The 16,945-nt window shown below is 38.8% G+C and overlaps 1 non-coding gene across 1 annotated transcript; it reads left to right on the top strand.

Annotated features, from left to right (window-relative positions):
• The first annotated feature begins 7,769 nt into the window (after positions 1-7,769).
• On the top strand, positions 7,770-7,877 carry LOC112730876 (small nucleolar RNA R71). Its single transcript, XR_003166680.1, has one exon. It is a non-coding gene; the product is annotated as a small nucleolar RNA R71 (small nucleolar RNA).
• The last annotated feature ends 9,068 nt before the right edge of the window (positions 7,878-16,945 follow it).

The raw sequence follows: 16,945 nt of genomic DNA, 5'->3' as shown, positions 1-16,945 counted from the left end.
CTCCAAATGGACCCAACTAGACATCTTCTATGAAGGTTTGGGTGAAATATCCAAGATGTGCTTAGATAATTCTACAGGTGGTTCACTGCACAAGAAGAAGACACCAGAGGAGACTATTGAGCTTATTAAATTGGTTGCTAGCAATCAATATTTATACTCCTCTAACAGGAATCCTGTGAACTCTGAGGGTCCTCATAAGAAGGGTGTTATGGAAGTAGAGGCTCTTAATGCTATTCTTGCTCAGAACAAGCTAATATCTCAGCAAATAAATCTACTTACTCAACAAATGGGTGGCATGCAAGTCTCAGCTATCAACACCCAAAATCCACATCAAGAGGTCTCTTATGACATGACAGGTAATTTTTTGCAGAATGACAATTATGATTATGCTCAATCTTCTACTGAACAAGTCAATTACATGGGGAGTGGTCCTATAAATCCCAATAATGACCCATATTCAAAGACATACAATCAGGGGTGGAAAAATTACCCAAATTTTGGATGGAGAGACCAACCTCAGAGACCTCAGAATTTTAACAATAATTCTCAGGGCGGCTTCCAACAGAACAATTACAATAACCGCCAATTTCAGTCTCAGCAACAACAACCACCTCAGCAGGCAAACTCTAAATCCCAAGAAGATTCTAATTGGGAGATGATGAGAAGTTTTATGCAGGAAACCAGAGCCTCTATTAGAAACTTGAAGGTGCAAATGGGCCCAATGAGTAAGCAATTACCTGAGAATTCTGCAAGTACATTTCCAGGTGATACAGTGGTGAACCCTAGAGAAGATTGCAAGGTTATTCAACTGAGAAGTGGTAAAACAGCTGGCTCTGAGACAAAGGCCAATGAAGAGCTAGTTAAAAAAGAAGCTCCAAAGGAGAAGAAGGAAGAAGTAGAACACGCACCTCCTAAGCGTGCAGACAATCCATTCCCTGATTCTCTTGACACTTATCCCACCTTGCCAAAAGCTCTAGAATACAAGCCAAAAATGCCATATGCTCAGAGGCTCCAGAAGGCTTCTGGAATGCGAAATTGTTACTCAGATTAGGGTTGTAAAATTATTTGTTCGTTCTCTCCCTGGCAATGGCACCAAAAAACGGATGCGCAGAACCATGGTCCAAACATAACTTCACAACTTCGCACAACTAACCAGCAAGTGCACTAGGTCGTCCAAGTAATAAACCTTACGTGAGTAAGGGTCGATCCCACGGAGATTGTTGGTATGAAGCAAGCTATGGTCACCTTGTAAATCTCAGTCAGGCGGATATCAAATAGTTATGGAGTTTTCGAAAATATATAATAGATAGACAGAAAATAAAGATAGAAACACTTATGTAAATCATTGGTGAGAATTTCAGATAAGCGTGTAGAGATGCTTTCGTTCCTCTGAACTTCTGCTTTCCTGCTATCTTCATCCAATCAGTCCTACTCCTTTCCATGGCTGGCTTTATGTAATGACATCACCATTGTCAATGGCTACTTTTCATCCTCTCTGTGAAAATGGTCCGATGCGCTGTCACTGCATGGCTAATCATCTGGAGGCATCACCGTGGTCAATGGCTGCATCCCATCCTCTTGTGAAAATGGTCCAAATGCTCTGTCACAGCACGGCTAATCATCTGAGGTTCTCGATCATACTGGAATAGGATTCACCCTCCTTTTGCGTCTGTCACTACGTCCAGCACTCGCGAGTTTGAAGTTCGTCACAGTCATTCAATCCCAGAGTCCTACTCGGAATACCACAGACAAGGTTTAGACTTTCCAGATTCTCATGAATGCCGCCATCAATCTAGCTTATACCACGAAGATTCTGATTAAGAGATCCAAGAGATAATCATCCAATCTAAGGTGGAACGGAAGTGGTTGTCAGGCACGCGTTCGTGGGGGAATGATGATGATTGTCACGTTCATCACATTCATATTGAAGTGCAAATGAATATCTTAGAAGCGGAATAAGTTGAATTGAATAGAAAAACAGTAGTACTTTGCATTAATTCATGAGGAACAGCAGAGCTCCACACCTTAATCTATGGAGTGCAGAAACTCTACCGTTTGAAAATACATAAGTGAAAGGTTCAGGCATGGCCGAATGGCCAGCCCCCAAAACGTGATCATAGGATCAAAAATACAATCCAGGATCGATCCGAAGATGTCTAATACAATAGTAAAAAGTCCTATTTATACTAAACTAGTTACTAGGGTTTACAGAAGTAAGTAATTGATGCATAAATCCACTTCCGGGGCCCACTTGGTGTGCGCTTGGGCTGAGCTTGAATGTTACACGTGCAGAGGCTTTTTCTGGAGTTGAACGCCAGTTTGTAACGTGTTTTTGGCGTTCAACTCTGGTTCGTGACGTGTTTCTGGCGTTTAACTCCAGACTGCAGCATAGAACTGGCGTTCAACGCCCTTTTGCGTCATCTAAACTCGGCCAAAGTATGGACTATTATATATTTCTGGAAAGCCCTGGATGTCTACTTTCCAACGAAATTGGAAGCGCGCCCTTTTGAGTTCTGTAGCTTCAGAAAATCCACTTTGAGTGCAGGGAGGTCAGAATCCAACAGCATCAGCAGTCCTTCTTCAACCTCTGAATCTGATTTTTGCTCAAGTCCCTCAATTTCAGCCAAAAAATACCTGAAATCACAGAAAAACACACAAACTCATAGTAAAGTTCAGAAATGTGAATTTAACATAAAAACTAATAAAAACATCCCTAAAAGTAACTAGATCCTACTAAAAACATACTAAAAATAATGCCAAAAAGCGTATAAATTATCCGCTCATCACAATACAAAACTTAAATTGTTGCTTGTCCCCAAGCAACTAAAAATCAAATAGGATAAGAAGAAGAGAATATACTATAAATTTCAAACTATCAATGAAACATAGCTCCAATCAGATGAGCGGGACTTGTAGCTTTTTGCCTCTTGAATAGTTTTGGCATCTCACTTTATCCATTGAGGTTCAGAATGATTGGCATCTATAGGAACTCAGAGTTCAGATAGTGTTAGTGATTCTCCTAGTTCAGTATGTTGATTCTTAAACACAACTACTTTATGAGTCTTGGCCGTGGCCCTAAGCACTTTGTTTTCCAGTATTACCACCGGATACATAAATGCCACAGACACATAATTGGGTGAACCTTTTCAGATTGTGACTCAGCTTTGCTAAAGTCCCCAATTAGAGGTGTCCAGGGTTCTTAAGCACACTCTTCTTTTGCTTTGGACCTTGACTTTAACCACTCAGTCTCAAGTTTTCACTTGAGACCTTCACGCCACAAGCACATGGTTAGGGACAGCTTGGTTTAGCCGCTTAGGCCAGGATTTTATCCCTTTAGGCCCTCCTATCCACTGATGCTCAAAGCCTTGGGATCCTTTTTATTACCCTTGCCTTTTGGTTTTAAGGGCTATTGGCTTTTTGCTCTTGCCTCTTGGTTTTAAGAGCTTTGGCTTTTTCTGCTTGCTTCTTCTCTCTATTTTTTTCGCTATTTTTTTATTCTGCAAGCTTTGTTCTTTGCTGCTTTTTCTTGCTTCAAGAATCATTTTTATGATTTTTCAGATTATCAAATAACATGTCTCCTTGTCATCATTCTTTCAAGAGCCAACATATTTAACATTCTTAAACAACAACTTCAAAATACATATGCACTGTTCAAGCATTCATTCAGAAAACAAGAAGCATTGTCACCACATCAATATAATTAAACTAAGTTCAAGGATAAATTCGAAACTCATGTACTTTTTGTTCTTTTGAATTAAAACATTTTTCATTTAAGAGAGGTGATGGATTCATAGGACATTCATAACTTTAAGACAAAGTTACTAACTACTAATGATCATGTAATAAGACACAAACATGGATAAGCACTTAACATAAAGAAAACGAAAAACAGAGAATTTAAGAACAAGGAATGAGTCCACCTTAGTGATGGTGGCATTTTCTCCTTGAGGAACCAATGATGTCCTTGAGCTCTTCTATGTCTCTTCCTTGTCTTTGTTGCTCCTCCCTCATTGCTCTTTGAACTTCTCTAATTTCATGAAGGATGATGGAGTGCTCTTGATGTTCCACCCTTAATTGTCCCATGTTGGAACTTAATTCTCCTAGGGAGGTGTTGATTTTCTCCCAATAGTTTTGTGGAGGAAAATGCATTTGAGGCATCTCCGGGATCTCATGGTGATGAGCTTCATGCGTCTCTTGAGATCCATGAATGGGCTCTCTTGCTTGCTCCATCCTTTTCCTAGTGATGGGCTTCTCTTCCTCAATGGGAATGTCTCCTTCTATGAAAGCTCCAGCTGAGTAACATAGATGGCAAATAAGATGAGGGAAAGCTAGCCTTGCCATGGGGGAGGACTTTTCGGCTATTTTGTAGAGTTCAAGGGAGATGACTTCATGAACTTCTACTTCTTCTCCAATCATGATGCTATGAATCATGATGGCCCGATCCACAGTAACTTCAGATCGGTTGCTAGTGGGGATGATGGAGCGTTGGATGAACTCCAACCATCCTCTAGCCACAGGCTTGAGGTCCAGTCTTCTTAGTTGAACTGGCTTGTCTTTGGAGTCAATCTTCCATTGAGCTCCTTCCACACATATGTCCATGAGGACTTGGTCCAACCTTTGATTAAAGTTGACCCTTCTAGTGTAGGGGCATGCATCTCCTTGCATCATGGGCAAGTTAAACGCCAACCTCACATTTTCCGGACTAAAATCTAAGTATTTCCCCCGAACCATGGTGATATAATTCTTTGGGTTCGGGTTCTTACTTTGATCATGGTTCCTAGTGATCCATGCATTGGCATAGAACTCTTGAACCATTAGGATGCCGACTTGTTGGATGGGGTTTGTTAGAACTTCCCAACCTCTTCTTTGGATTTCATGTCGGATCTCCGGATACTCATTTCTCTTGAGCTTGAAAGGGACCTCGGGGATCACCTTCTTCTTGGCCACAACATCATAGAAGTGGTCTTGATGAGCTTTGGAGATGAATCTTTCCATCTCCCATGACTCGGAGGTGGAAGCTTTTGTCTTTCCTTTCCCTTTTCTAGAGGATTCTCCGGTCTTGGGTGCCATCAATGGTAACGAAAAAACAAAAAGCTTATGCTTTTACCACACCAAACTTAGAATATTGCTCGCCCTCGAGCAAGAGAAGAAAGAATAGTAGAAGAAGAAGAAGAAAATATGGAGGGGAGGAGGGAGAGGTGTATTCGGCCAAGAAGGGGAAGAGAGGGTTGTGTTGTGTGAAAATGAGGAAGAATGGAGGGCTATATATAGGGAAGGGTGGGGGGTAAGGTTCGGTCATAAGGGTGGGTTTTGGGTGGGAAATTGATTTAGAATTTTGAAGGTAGGTGGAGTTTATGAGGTAGGTTTATGGGGAAGAGTGGATGGATGTGAGTGGTGAAGTGGTGATAGGGAAGAGAGATTGAGGTGATTGGTGAAGGGTTTTGGGGAAGAGTGTTTATTGGGAAGAGAGGATGAACATTGAGAAGAGGGAAGAGAGTGAGTGGTGGTAGGTGGGGATCCTGTGGGGTCCACAGATGCTGAGATGATCCTGTGGGGTCTACAGATCCTGAGGTGTCAAGGAATTGCATCCTTGCACCCATTAGGCATGTAAAATGCCTTTGCATGCAATTCTGGGGTTTAAACGCTGAATTGATGCTTGTTCTGGGCGTTCAGCGCCCAGATGCAGCATATTTCTGGCGTTGAACGCCAGCCAGATGCTTGTTTCTGGCGTTCAGCTCCAGCTCTTCTTCACTGTGTATTTCTGGCGTTTGAACGCCAGGATGTTGCTTGTTTCTGGCATTCAATGCTAGAAACATGCTCTGTTCTAGCGTTGAACACCAGACAGATGCTCCTTACTGGCGTTTGAACGCCAGTGAACTCCTCCTCCAAGGTGTGCTGTTTTTAATGCTGTTTTTTATTTTTCTTTAGTTTTTTTTTCAGTTGTTTTTGTGACTCCACATGATCATGAACCTATGAAGACATATAACTAATAAAAATATAATTAAATAAAAATTGGGTTGCCTCCCAACAAGTACTTCTTTAATGTCAATAGCTTGACAGTGGGCTCTCATGGAGCCTCACAGATGTTCAAAGCATTGTTGAGACTCCCCAACACCAAACTTAGAGTTTGGATATGGGAGTTCAACACCAAACTTAGAATTTGGTTGTGGCCTCCCAACACCAAACTTAGAGTTTGACTGTGGGGGCTCTGGTTGACTCTGTTTTAAGAGAAGCTTATTGTTCCTCTTTTCCATGTTTACAGAAGGATGTCCTTGAGTTTTAAACTCAAGGGAGTCCTCATTCAATTGAAGGACTAGTTCACCTCTGTTAACATCAATCACAGCTCTTGCTGTGGCTAGGAAGGGTCTTCCAAGAATGATGGATTCATCCTCATCCTTCCCAATATCCAGGATTATAAAATCAGCAGGGATGTAAAGGCCGTCAACCTTTACTAACACGTCCTCTACTTGTCCATAAGCCTCTTTTCTTGAGTTGTCTGCCATCTCTAATGAGATTCTAGCAGCTTGCACCTCAAAGATTCCCAGTTTCTCCATTACAGAGAGGGGCATGAGGTTTATTCCTGACCCAAGGTCACATAGAGCCTTCTCAAAGGTCATGGTGCCTATGTTACAAGGTATTAGGAACTTTTTAGGATCCTGTTTCTTCTGAGGCAATCTCAGTTGATCCAATGCATTTAGTTCATTGGTGAATAGGGGAGGTTCATCTCCCCAAGTCTCATTACCAAATAAATTAGCATTCAGCTTCATGACTGCACCAAGGAACTTGGCAACTTGCTCTTCAGTAACATCCTCATTCTCTTCAGAAGAAGAATACTCATCAGAGCTCATGAAGGGCGTAAGGAGGTTCAATGGAATCTCTATGGTCTCTAGATGAGCCTCAGATTCCTTTGGTTCCTCAGAGGGAAACTCCTTATTGATCACTGGACGTCCCAGGAGGTCTTCCTCACTGGGATTCACGTCCTTCTCCTCTCTTCTGGGTTCGGCCATGATGATCATTTTAATGGCCTTGCACTCTCCTTTTGGATTTTCTTCTGTATTGCTTGGGAGAGTACTAGGAGGAATTTCAGTGATCCTTTTACTCAGCTGGCACACTTGTGCTTCCAAATTTCTAATGGAGGACCTTGTTTCATTCATGAAACTCAGAGTGGCCTTAGATAGATCAGAGACTAAGTTTGCTAAATTAGAGGTATTTTGTTCAGAGTTTTCTGTCTGTTGCTGAGTGAATGATGGAAAAGGCTTGCTATTGCTAAACCTGTTTCTTCCACCATTATTAAAGCCTTGTTGAGGCTTTTGTTGATCCTTCCATGAGAGATTTGGGTGATTTCTCCATGAGGGGTTATAGGTGTTTCCATATGGTTCACCCATGTAATTCACCTCTGCTATTGCAGGGTTCTCAGGATCATAAGCTTCTTCTTCAGAAACTGCCTCTTGAGTACTGTTGGATTCAGCTTGCATTCCATTCAGACTCTGAGAAATCATATTGACTTGCTGAGTCAATATTTTATTCTGAGCCAATATGGCATTCAGAGTATCAATTTCAAGAACTCCCTTTTTCTGAGGCGTCCCATTACTCACAGGATTCCTCTTAGAAGTGTACATGAACTGGTTATTAGCAACCATGTCAATGAGTTCTTGAGCTTCTGCAGGCATTTTCTTTAGGTGAATGGATCCACCTGCAGAAGTGTCCAATGACATCTTAGCTAATTCAAACAGACCATCAAAGAATATATCCAGGATGGTCCATTCTGAAAGCATGTCAGAAGGACACTTTTTGGTCAGTTGCTTGTATCTCTCCCAAGCTTCATAGAGGGATTCACCTTCTTTCTGTCTGAAGGTTTGAACATCCACTCTAAGCTTGCTCAGCTTTTGAGGAGGAAAGAACTTGGCTAAGAAAGCCGTGACCAGCTTATCCCAAGAGTTTAGGCTATCTTTGGGTTGAGAATCCAACCACACTCTAGCTCTGTCTCTTACAGCAAAAGGGAAAAGCATGAGCCTGTAGACTTCAGGATCTACTCCATTAGTCTTAACAGTATCACAGATCTGCAAGAATTCAGTTAAGAACTGAAAAGGATCTTCAGATGGAAGTCCATGAAACTTGTAGTTTTGTTGCATCAGAGAAACTAATTGAGGTTTCAGCTCAAAATTGTTTGCTCCAATGGTAGGGATGCAGATGCTTCTTCCATGTAAGTTGGAGTTAGGTGCAGTAAAGTCACCAAGCATCCTCCTTGCATTATTATTATTTTCGGCTGCCATCTCCTCTTCCTGTTCGAAAATTTCTGAAAGGTGCTTGCTGGATTGTTGTAATTTAGCTTCTCTTAGATTCCTCTTCAGAGTCCTTTCAGGTTCTGGATCTGCTTCAACAAGAATGTTCTTGTCCTTGCTCCTGCTCATATGAAAAAGAGGGAACAGAAAAATAATAATAATAGGGATCCTTTTTGCCTAAGTATAGAGGTTCCCCTGTGTGAGTAGAAGAAAAGAAGAAGAGAAAATCTGAACTCAGAGAGAGAGGGGGGTTCAGATTTTTGGTGAGTGAGGAAGAGATGTTAGTAAATGAATAAATAAATAGAAGAAGATGAGAAGTGAGAGGATTTTCAAAAATAATTTTTGAAAAATTGGTTAGTGATTTTCGAAAATTAAAATCAAAATTTGAAACAATTAGTTAATTAAAAAGAATTTTTGAAAAAGAGGGAAGAGATTTTCGAAAATTAGAGAGAGAGAGTTAGTTAGGTAGTTTTGAAAAAGATAAGAAACAAACAAAAAGTTAGTTAGTTAGTTGAAACAAATTTGAAAATCAATTTTTGAAAAGATGAGAAGATAAGAAGTTAGAAAAGATATTTTAAAATCAAATTTTTGAAAAAGATAAGATAAGAAGATATTTTTGAAATTAGTTTTGAAAAAGATTTTATTTTTAAAATCACAATTAATGACTTGATTCACAAGAAATCACAAGATATGATTCTAGAACTTAAAGTTTGAATCTTTCTTAACAAGTAAGTAACAAACTTGAAATTTTTGAATCAAAACATTAATTGTTGATGATATTTTCGAAAATATGATGTAAAATTAAGAAAAATATTTTTGAAAAATATTTTTGGAATTTTCGAAAATAGATAAGAAAAATGAAAAAAAAAGATTTGATTTTTGAAAAAGATTTTGAAAAGATGAGATTTTTAAATTGAAAATTTGATTTGACTCATAAAAACAACTAGATTTTAAAAATTTTTTGAAAAAGTCAATCCAAATTTTCGAAATTTATGAGAGAAAAAGGGGAAGATATTTTTTATTTTTGAAATTTTTTTATGATGAGAGAGAAAAACATAAAAATGATGCAATGCATGAAAATTTTAGATCAAAACAATGAATGCATGCAAGAATGCTATGAATGTCAAGATGAACACCAAGAATACTTTGAAGATCATGATGAACATCAAGAACATATTTTTGAAAAATTTTTTATGCAGATAAAACATGCAAGACACCAAACTTAGAAATCATTAATGTTTAGACACTAAGAATTTAAGAATGCATATGAAAAACACCATACAACACAAAACAATATAATATGAAGATCAATCAAGAAGGTTTATCAAGAACAACTTGAAGATCATGATGAATGCAATGTATGAATGCAATTTTCGAAAAATGCAAGATGAGTATGCAATTGACACCAAACTTGAAATTGATTCAAGACTAAAACAAGAAACACAAAATATTTTTTTGATTTCTTTTTGATTTTCTAATTTTTTTTTTTGGATTTTTCGAAAATTATTTGTGAAAAAGAAAAATAAGGATTCCAAAATTTTTAATATGAATTCCAGGAATCTTACACTCTTTAGTCTAAAGCTCCAATCTGAGGGTTAGACATGGCTTAATAGCCAGTCAAGCTTTAGCATGTAAATCTTTTGGATCAGGAACAGCAGCAGGTGGATTAGCAACAACTAGCTTGCTCTTGATAATGTTGGGTTGGAAGCCCCAGTCCAAATAAATTTAGATATGGCTTTACAGCCAGCTAGGCTTCACATGCTTCATGAAACTCTAGAATTCATTCTTAAAAATTCTGAAATAATTTTCAAAAACAGATGAGAAATTTTTGAAAGATTTTTTTTTTTCGAATATTAATTGGGAAAAACGAAAAAGAAGAAAATATTTTTTTTGAAAACTTTTTGAAAATAAAATAAGAAGAAAATTACCCAATCTAAGCAACACGATGAACCGTCAGTTGTCCAAACTCGAACAATCCCCGGCAACGGTGCCAAAAACTTGGTATCCGAAATTGTTACTCAGATTAGGGTTGTAAAATTATTTGTTCGTTCTCTCCCTGGCAATGGCACCAAAAACGGATGCGCATAACCATGGTCCAAACATAACTTCACAACTTCGCACAACTAACCAGCAAGTGCACTGGGTTGTCCAAGTAATAAACCTTACGTGAGTAAGGGTCGATCCCACGGAGATTGTTGGTATGAAGCAAGCTATGATCACCTTGTAAATCTTAGTCAGGCGGATATCAAATTGTTATGAAGTTTTCGAAAATATATAATAGATAGACAGAAAACAAAGATAGAAACACTTATGTAAATCATTGGTGAGAATTTCAGATAAGCGTATAGAGATGCTTTCGTTCGTCTGAACTTCTGCTTTCCTGCTGTCTTCATCCAATCAGTCCTACTCCTTTCCATGGCTGGCTTTATGTAAGGACATCACCATTGTCAATGGCTACTTTTCATCCTCTCTGTGAAAATGGTCCGATGCGCTGTCACTGCATGGCTAATCATCTGGAGGCATCACCATGGTCAATGGCTGCATCCCATCCTCTTGTGAAAATGGTCCAAATGCTCTGTCACAGCACGGCTAATCATCTGAGGTTCTCGATCATACTGGAATAGGATTCACCCTCCTTTTGCGTCTGTCACTACGCCCAGCACTCGCGAGTTTTAAAGTTCGTCACAGTCATTCAATCCCAGAGTCCTACTCAGAATACCACAGACAAGGTTTAGACTTTCTGGATTCTCATGAATGCCGCCATCAATCTAGCTTATACCATGAAGATTCTGATTAAGAGATCCAAGAGATAATCATCCAATCTAAGGTGGAACGGAAGTGGTTGTCAGGCACGCGTTCGTGGGGGAATGATGATGATTGTCACGTTCATCACATTCATATTGAAGTTCGAATGAATATCTTAGAAGCGGAATAAGTTGAATTGAATAGAAAAACAGTAGTACTTTGCATTAATTCATGAGGAACAGCAGAGCTCCACACCTTAATCTATGGAGTGCAGAAACTCTACCGTTTGAAAATACATAAGTGAAAGGTTCAGGCATGGCCGAATGGCCAGTCCCTAAAACGTGATCACAGGATCAAAAATACAATCCAGGATCGATCCGAAGATGTCTAATACAATAGTAAAAAGTCCTATTTATACTAAACTAGTTACTAGGGTTTACAGAAGTAAGTAATTGATGCATAAATCCAGTTCTGGGGCCCACTTGGTGTGTGCTTGAGCTGAGCTTGAATGTTACACGTGCAGAGGCTTTTTCTGGAGTTGAACGCCAGTTTGTAACGTGTTTTTAGCATTCAACTCTGCTTCGTGACGTGTTTCTGACGTTTAACTCCAGACTGCAGCATAGAACTGGCGTTCAACGTCCTTTTTCGTCATTTAAAATCGGCTAAAGTATGGACTATTATATATTGCTGGAAAGCCCTGCATGTCTACTTTCCAACGCAATTAGAAGCGCGCCATTTTGAATTCTGTAGCTCCAGAAAATCTACTTTGAGTGCAGGGAGGTCAGAATCCAACAGCATCAGCAGTCCTTCTTCAACCTTTGAATCTGATTTTTGCTCAAGTCCCTCAATTTTAGCCAGAAAATACCTGAAATCGCAGAAAAACACACAAACTCATAGTAAAGTCCAGAAATGTGAATTTAACATAAAAACTAATAAAAACATCCCTAAAAGTAACTAGATCCTACTAAAAACATACTAAAAACAATGCCAAAAAGCGTATAAATTATCCGCTCATCAGCTTCCAAAGAAAAGCAATTTTCTAAAATTTTAGAAGTCTTCAAGAAGCTGCAGATCAACATTCCTTTTGCAGAGGCTCTTGAGCAAATGCCTCTTTATGCTAAATTTATGAAAGAATTATTGACTAACAAGAGGAATTGGAAGGAGCAAGAAACCGTGGTGTTAACCAAGGAATGCAGTGCTATTATTCAACATAAACTTCCTAAGAAAATGCAAGATCCGGGGAGCTTTGTGATTCCTTGCACCATTGGAGATGTCACCATTCAGAGGTCTTTATGTGATCTTGGAGCTAGCATCAATCTCATGCCACTTTCAGTGATAAAAAAGCTTCAAATTGAGGAGGTAAAACCCACTCGTATTTCTCTTCAACTTGCTGATCTTTGATGGGAAAATTTGTGGAAAAACAAATTTCCAAAACACCCAAATCTAACCGGCAAGTGCACCGGGTCGCATCAAGTAATAAAACTCACGGGAGTGAGGTCGATCCCACAGGGATTGAAGGATTGAGCAATTTTAGTTTAGTGGTTGATTTATTCAAGCGAAACAAGATTTGGTTGAGTGATTTGTGATTAACAGAATTTAAATTGCATGGAAAGTAAAGGGAATGGGTAAATTTCATGAAATTAAAGAGAACAGAAAATAAAGTGCTGAATCTTAAAGAACAAGAAATTAAATGGCAGAAACTTAGAACGCAAGAAATGTAAATTGCAGAATCTTAAAGTGCAAGAAATGTAAATGGCTTGAATTGAAAACGGAATTGGGAATTGGATTTGCAGAAATTAAACAAGGAAAAGAAAAATTCAACAAACAGGAATGTAAAAGATGGATTCAATTAAACCGGATCTTAAATGAAAATGAGAATAAGCTTGGTGTGACAACGAAACAAGGAAATTGAAATTGAAAGCTATAGATCTCAGGACTCAAGAGACTAGATAGCCAAGTCTAGATCTCACTGCCTTCCTAGATCCAGCAAGAACAATTGCAAAGGAAATAAAGAAATGTAAATTGCAGAAGAGTACAAGCCGAAGCAGTTAACTGAAATGGAAATTCGATTATGCAGAAAATTAAACGAGATCTCAAGGTGAGATTGAAATAGAAGTTCTTCAATTCTCCACCCAAGATCCGAAACAAGAAAAGTAAAAAGTGCTCAAACAAGAACAAGGAAGAAGAGAGATCAATTCTCCTCCCTAATTCTCTTGAATTCTAAAAACAACAATGCAAAAATGTCAAGGTGCTCTCCACTGTAAGTGTTCCCAAATTCTCTCCAAAGAAAAGCTCTCCGAAAAACTTAAATCCTAAGCTATTTATACACTTTCTTCAAATGGTCTTCAAGCCTTGAATTGGGCCTTTGCTCTTGATGGAATTGGGTTGATAAAGGCCTTGGTTGATTGCTCTTGGAGTTGGAGAAAGATCCATTGTGAACCGGGTTGAAATCATATAAAGTTTGAGTAAAAGTTTGAGGCAAACTTTTACTCAAGCTTTTTATACCAGATGGCTTCACTTGCTGCTACGAACGTTTGGGCTAAAGTTTGAGGTCAAACTTTTGCTCAAACGTTGGCCCCCTTGTGTATATGTGTGGTGCCAACGTTTGCCAAAAAGCTTGAGGCAAACATTGGCGCAAACTTTTCTCCTCCAGGGTGTGCAAGTGTGGCGCCAACGTTTGCCAAAAAGTTTGAGGCAAACGTTGGCACAAGCTTTTCTCCTCTAGGGTGTTGGTTTTGTGATGCCAACGTTTGCCAAAAAGTTTGAGGCAAACGTTGGCTCAAGCTTTTCTCCCAAAAGTTTGAGCTAAAGTTTGAGGCAAACTTTTGCTCAAGCTTTTTTTCCTCTGGAGTGTTTTCAATTCTTCTAAAAGTTTGAGCTAAAGTTTGAGGCAAACTTTGGCTCAAGCTTTTTTCCTCTGGCATGTTTTTAACTCTTCTAAAAGTTTGAGCTAAAGTTTGAGGCAAACTTTGGCTCAAACTTTTTGTTCTCTCTTGCTCCTAGCCATTCCTTCTTCCTTCAACTTTCTTCAAAACTCTTTCCACCTATCATCAATCAATCAAAATAATCAAAGCTATGCCCCAAATCATGAGATTGTGTTTCTTTCATAATATATGACAATTATAGCATAAAATCTCATGAAAGTGCATGAATTCATACATGGTTGATTGAATCAAAGGAAACATGGAAATCTACCCAATTGGCTTGCTTATGGCTTAAGAAAGTGCATAAAATCAATTGAAAACAAAAGAAAAAGGCTAGTGAAACTAGGCTAAGATGACTTGTCATCACAACACCAAACTTAAAGCTTGCTTGTCCCCAAGCAAGAAAAGAATTATTGAGAAGAAAGAATGAAATGGAAGGGGATGTTCATGCTAGCAGAGTATTATTGGTAGTTCATGGGGTTTTATGCGGATATGTAAACACTCACTTCTTATTGACTTTTAGGCTTAGAAAGTCTCCTTGAAGCATCAAGCAACACACTGCTATGACCTCTCATTATTCATTTGTCCTTGACTATTGTTTTTCTCTATAAGCTTTAGTTCAGTGTCATGTGTAACAAGTTCTTTTCTTTCTTTATACTTGACACATTATTCACTATAGACACTTGGCTCACATTCCTTCTTAGAACATTGATGCCCAGCACCTCTTTGGGTTACTAAATGCCTTGTATTTAGGTTGCTCTTGATAGTGGACTTTCAGCTGATGATCCCGGGTTAGTTAACCCAAGTCACCGAGTGTTGATGCACTCCAAAGAACTTAATAATCCAAGCAGATCCTAGTACAGAGACACCACAGGCATATATTCTAAGGTTCAAGCTATTGGTGTCTAGCTTTACTTCTTTTTTTTTTCTTTTATTCTATTGCCAATTTTTGGCCTTTTCTTTTCTCTGTTTGTTTTTCTTTTTTTAACCAAGGACGTTTATTTAATTGAGATTCATAGATAGTAGGCCACTTTCTACTTAGAAGGAGACATCCTAGTTCTCTTATTCACTAAAAGTGAGCTATCATACAATCACACATGCATACCACCACTTACTTTTATTGTACTTCTATCTAACAGAAAACTATCTTACTTCACATTCAAACATTTCTTTTATTGAATTAAAGATGCAGGGGACAAAGCATGCTTTTTGTTAAGTGAAAGTAAACACACAAGCACACACTTAGACTAGCTTACTTATTTTAAATTGAAACAGAAGTGATGCAAAGACTACTAAACTAACAGTTGCTGTTAAGATGGGCATATTCACACTTCCAATTTAGAGCAATTCAATGCTGATGGAGTTAAGTGACAATACAACCTCTTGGTGGCTTCTTCTTCTTTCTCTCAGCTAATGGTGTGTAGTCCTCCCAAGAGAGAGATTGAATTCCTGCAGTGTTAATGGAAGTTGCTTGTTTCTCAAGCCCTTAGGTGACTGGTTAGTGTGCAAGACTTTCTTGTAGGCTTTTGAACTTACTTTGGTGTGTGAACACCAAACTTAGTCCCTTGCCATGTTTCTTATGCATTAAAATAACCATATGTGAAAACCTAAGTCTTTGCTAAAGGTAATAAAACTAAAAACTAGAAACAGACAATGATTAAATGATTTATCAGATTGCTTGGAGCTAGTAGCCCTTTGTGCAGAAGGTGAGAATGTGCTTTTAAATGAGATTTTGGTGGAACACCAAACTTAGAATCCTTTATTCTCCTTTAAATTGTTTTGGTGTGAAACACCAAACTTAGCTCCTTGCAATACATACCAATCATTTAACTTTTTTGTTGAAATAGCTATGAAAAGAAAATTACCTCAGGTTGGGTTGCCTCCCAACAAGCGCTCTTTTATTGTCACTAGCTTGACACTAGGGCTTTCTTTTATGGTGGTTGATGATTGTAGTGCCTTAACTTGTCTCCCCTGACTGCGATCCTCCTCTTTGTTCCTTGGTGTTCAATTTCAGCATGCTCTAATGAGAGTATATTGCTGACAGTGTAGTAATCATCAGTCTGTTGGCTTGCTCCTAGTTGTTGATAAATCAATTGCACTTTATCACCTTTGGAAAGCCCTTCTGTTGGAATCTTTCTGTTCTTCCAACCTCTTTTTGTTTTGTTTCTGTGTTTCTTCCTTTCTTTTGTTGATCTTTCTTCTCTGGCCATAGGCTTACTTTGGAGATCTCTCTTCTTAGTGGCTAATATTCCAATATCCTCTTGAACTTCTTCAACCTTCTGTACAATCTTTTGCCTTGGGATGTTGCTGTGAATCACCTTGTTGCTTTCTTCCTTTAACTGTGATTCTTCCTTTTCGAGTTCCATATAGTCTTTCTTCTCATCACTGAACTGCGCTTCTGGTAATACTTTCAGAGTGACACTCTTATCATGCATTCTGAAAGTTAATTCTCCTTGCTCTACGTCTATGATAGCCCTGGCAGTGGCCAAGAACGGTCTCCCAAGTATGATGGAGTCACTTTCATCCTCATCTGAATCTAGAACTACAAAATCTGCAGGGTATATGAATTTGTCCACCTTGACTAGAAGGTTTTCAATTACACCCCTGGGGTATACCATTGACTTATCTACCAGCTCTAGAGACATCTGTACCGGTTTAACTTCCTCTATACGCAGCTTTTTCACCAAAGAGGAGGGAATTAAGTTAATACTTGCTCCTAGATCGCACATTGCCTTAGTGATGGTTAATTCCCCAACGGTGTAAGGTAGCAAGAAGCTCCCAGGGTCTTCAAGCTTAGGAGGAAGCCCTTTTTGAATCAAAACCCTGCATTCTTCAGTAAGCAGTATGGTCTCTTTCTCGTCCTAACTTCTTTTCTTGTTGATAAGCTCCTTCAAAAACTTGGCATACAGAGGCATTTGCTCAAGTTCTTCAGCTAATGGAATATTGATCTCCAGCTTTTTGAAAGTCTCAAGGAACTTATGAAAATGTTGGTCC

Source organism: Arachis hypogaea, chromosome 12 (genome assembly GCF_003086295.3).
Source record: "Arachis hypogaea cultivar Tifrunner chromosome 12, arahy.Tifrunner.gnm2.J5K5, whole genome shotgun sequence".
NCBI lineage: Eukaryota > Viridiplantae > Streptophyta > Magnoliopsida > Fabales > Fabaceae > Arachis > Arachis hypogaea.
This window is presented reverse-complemented; position numbering and strand designations above follow the sequence as displayed.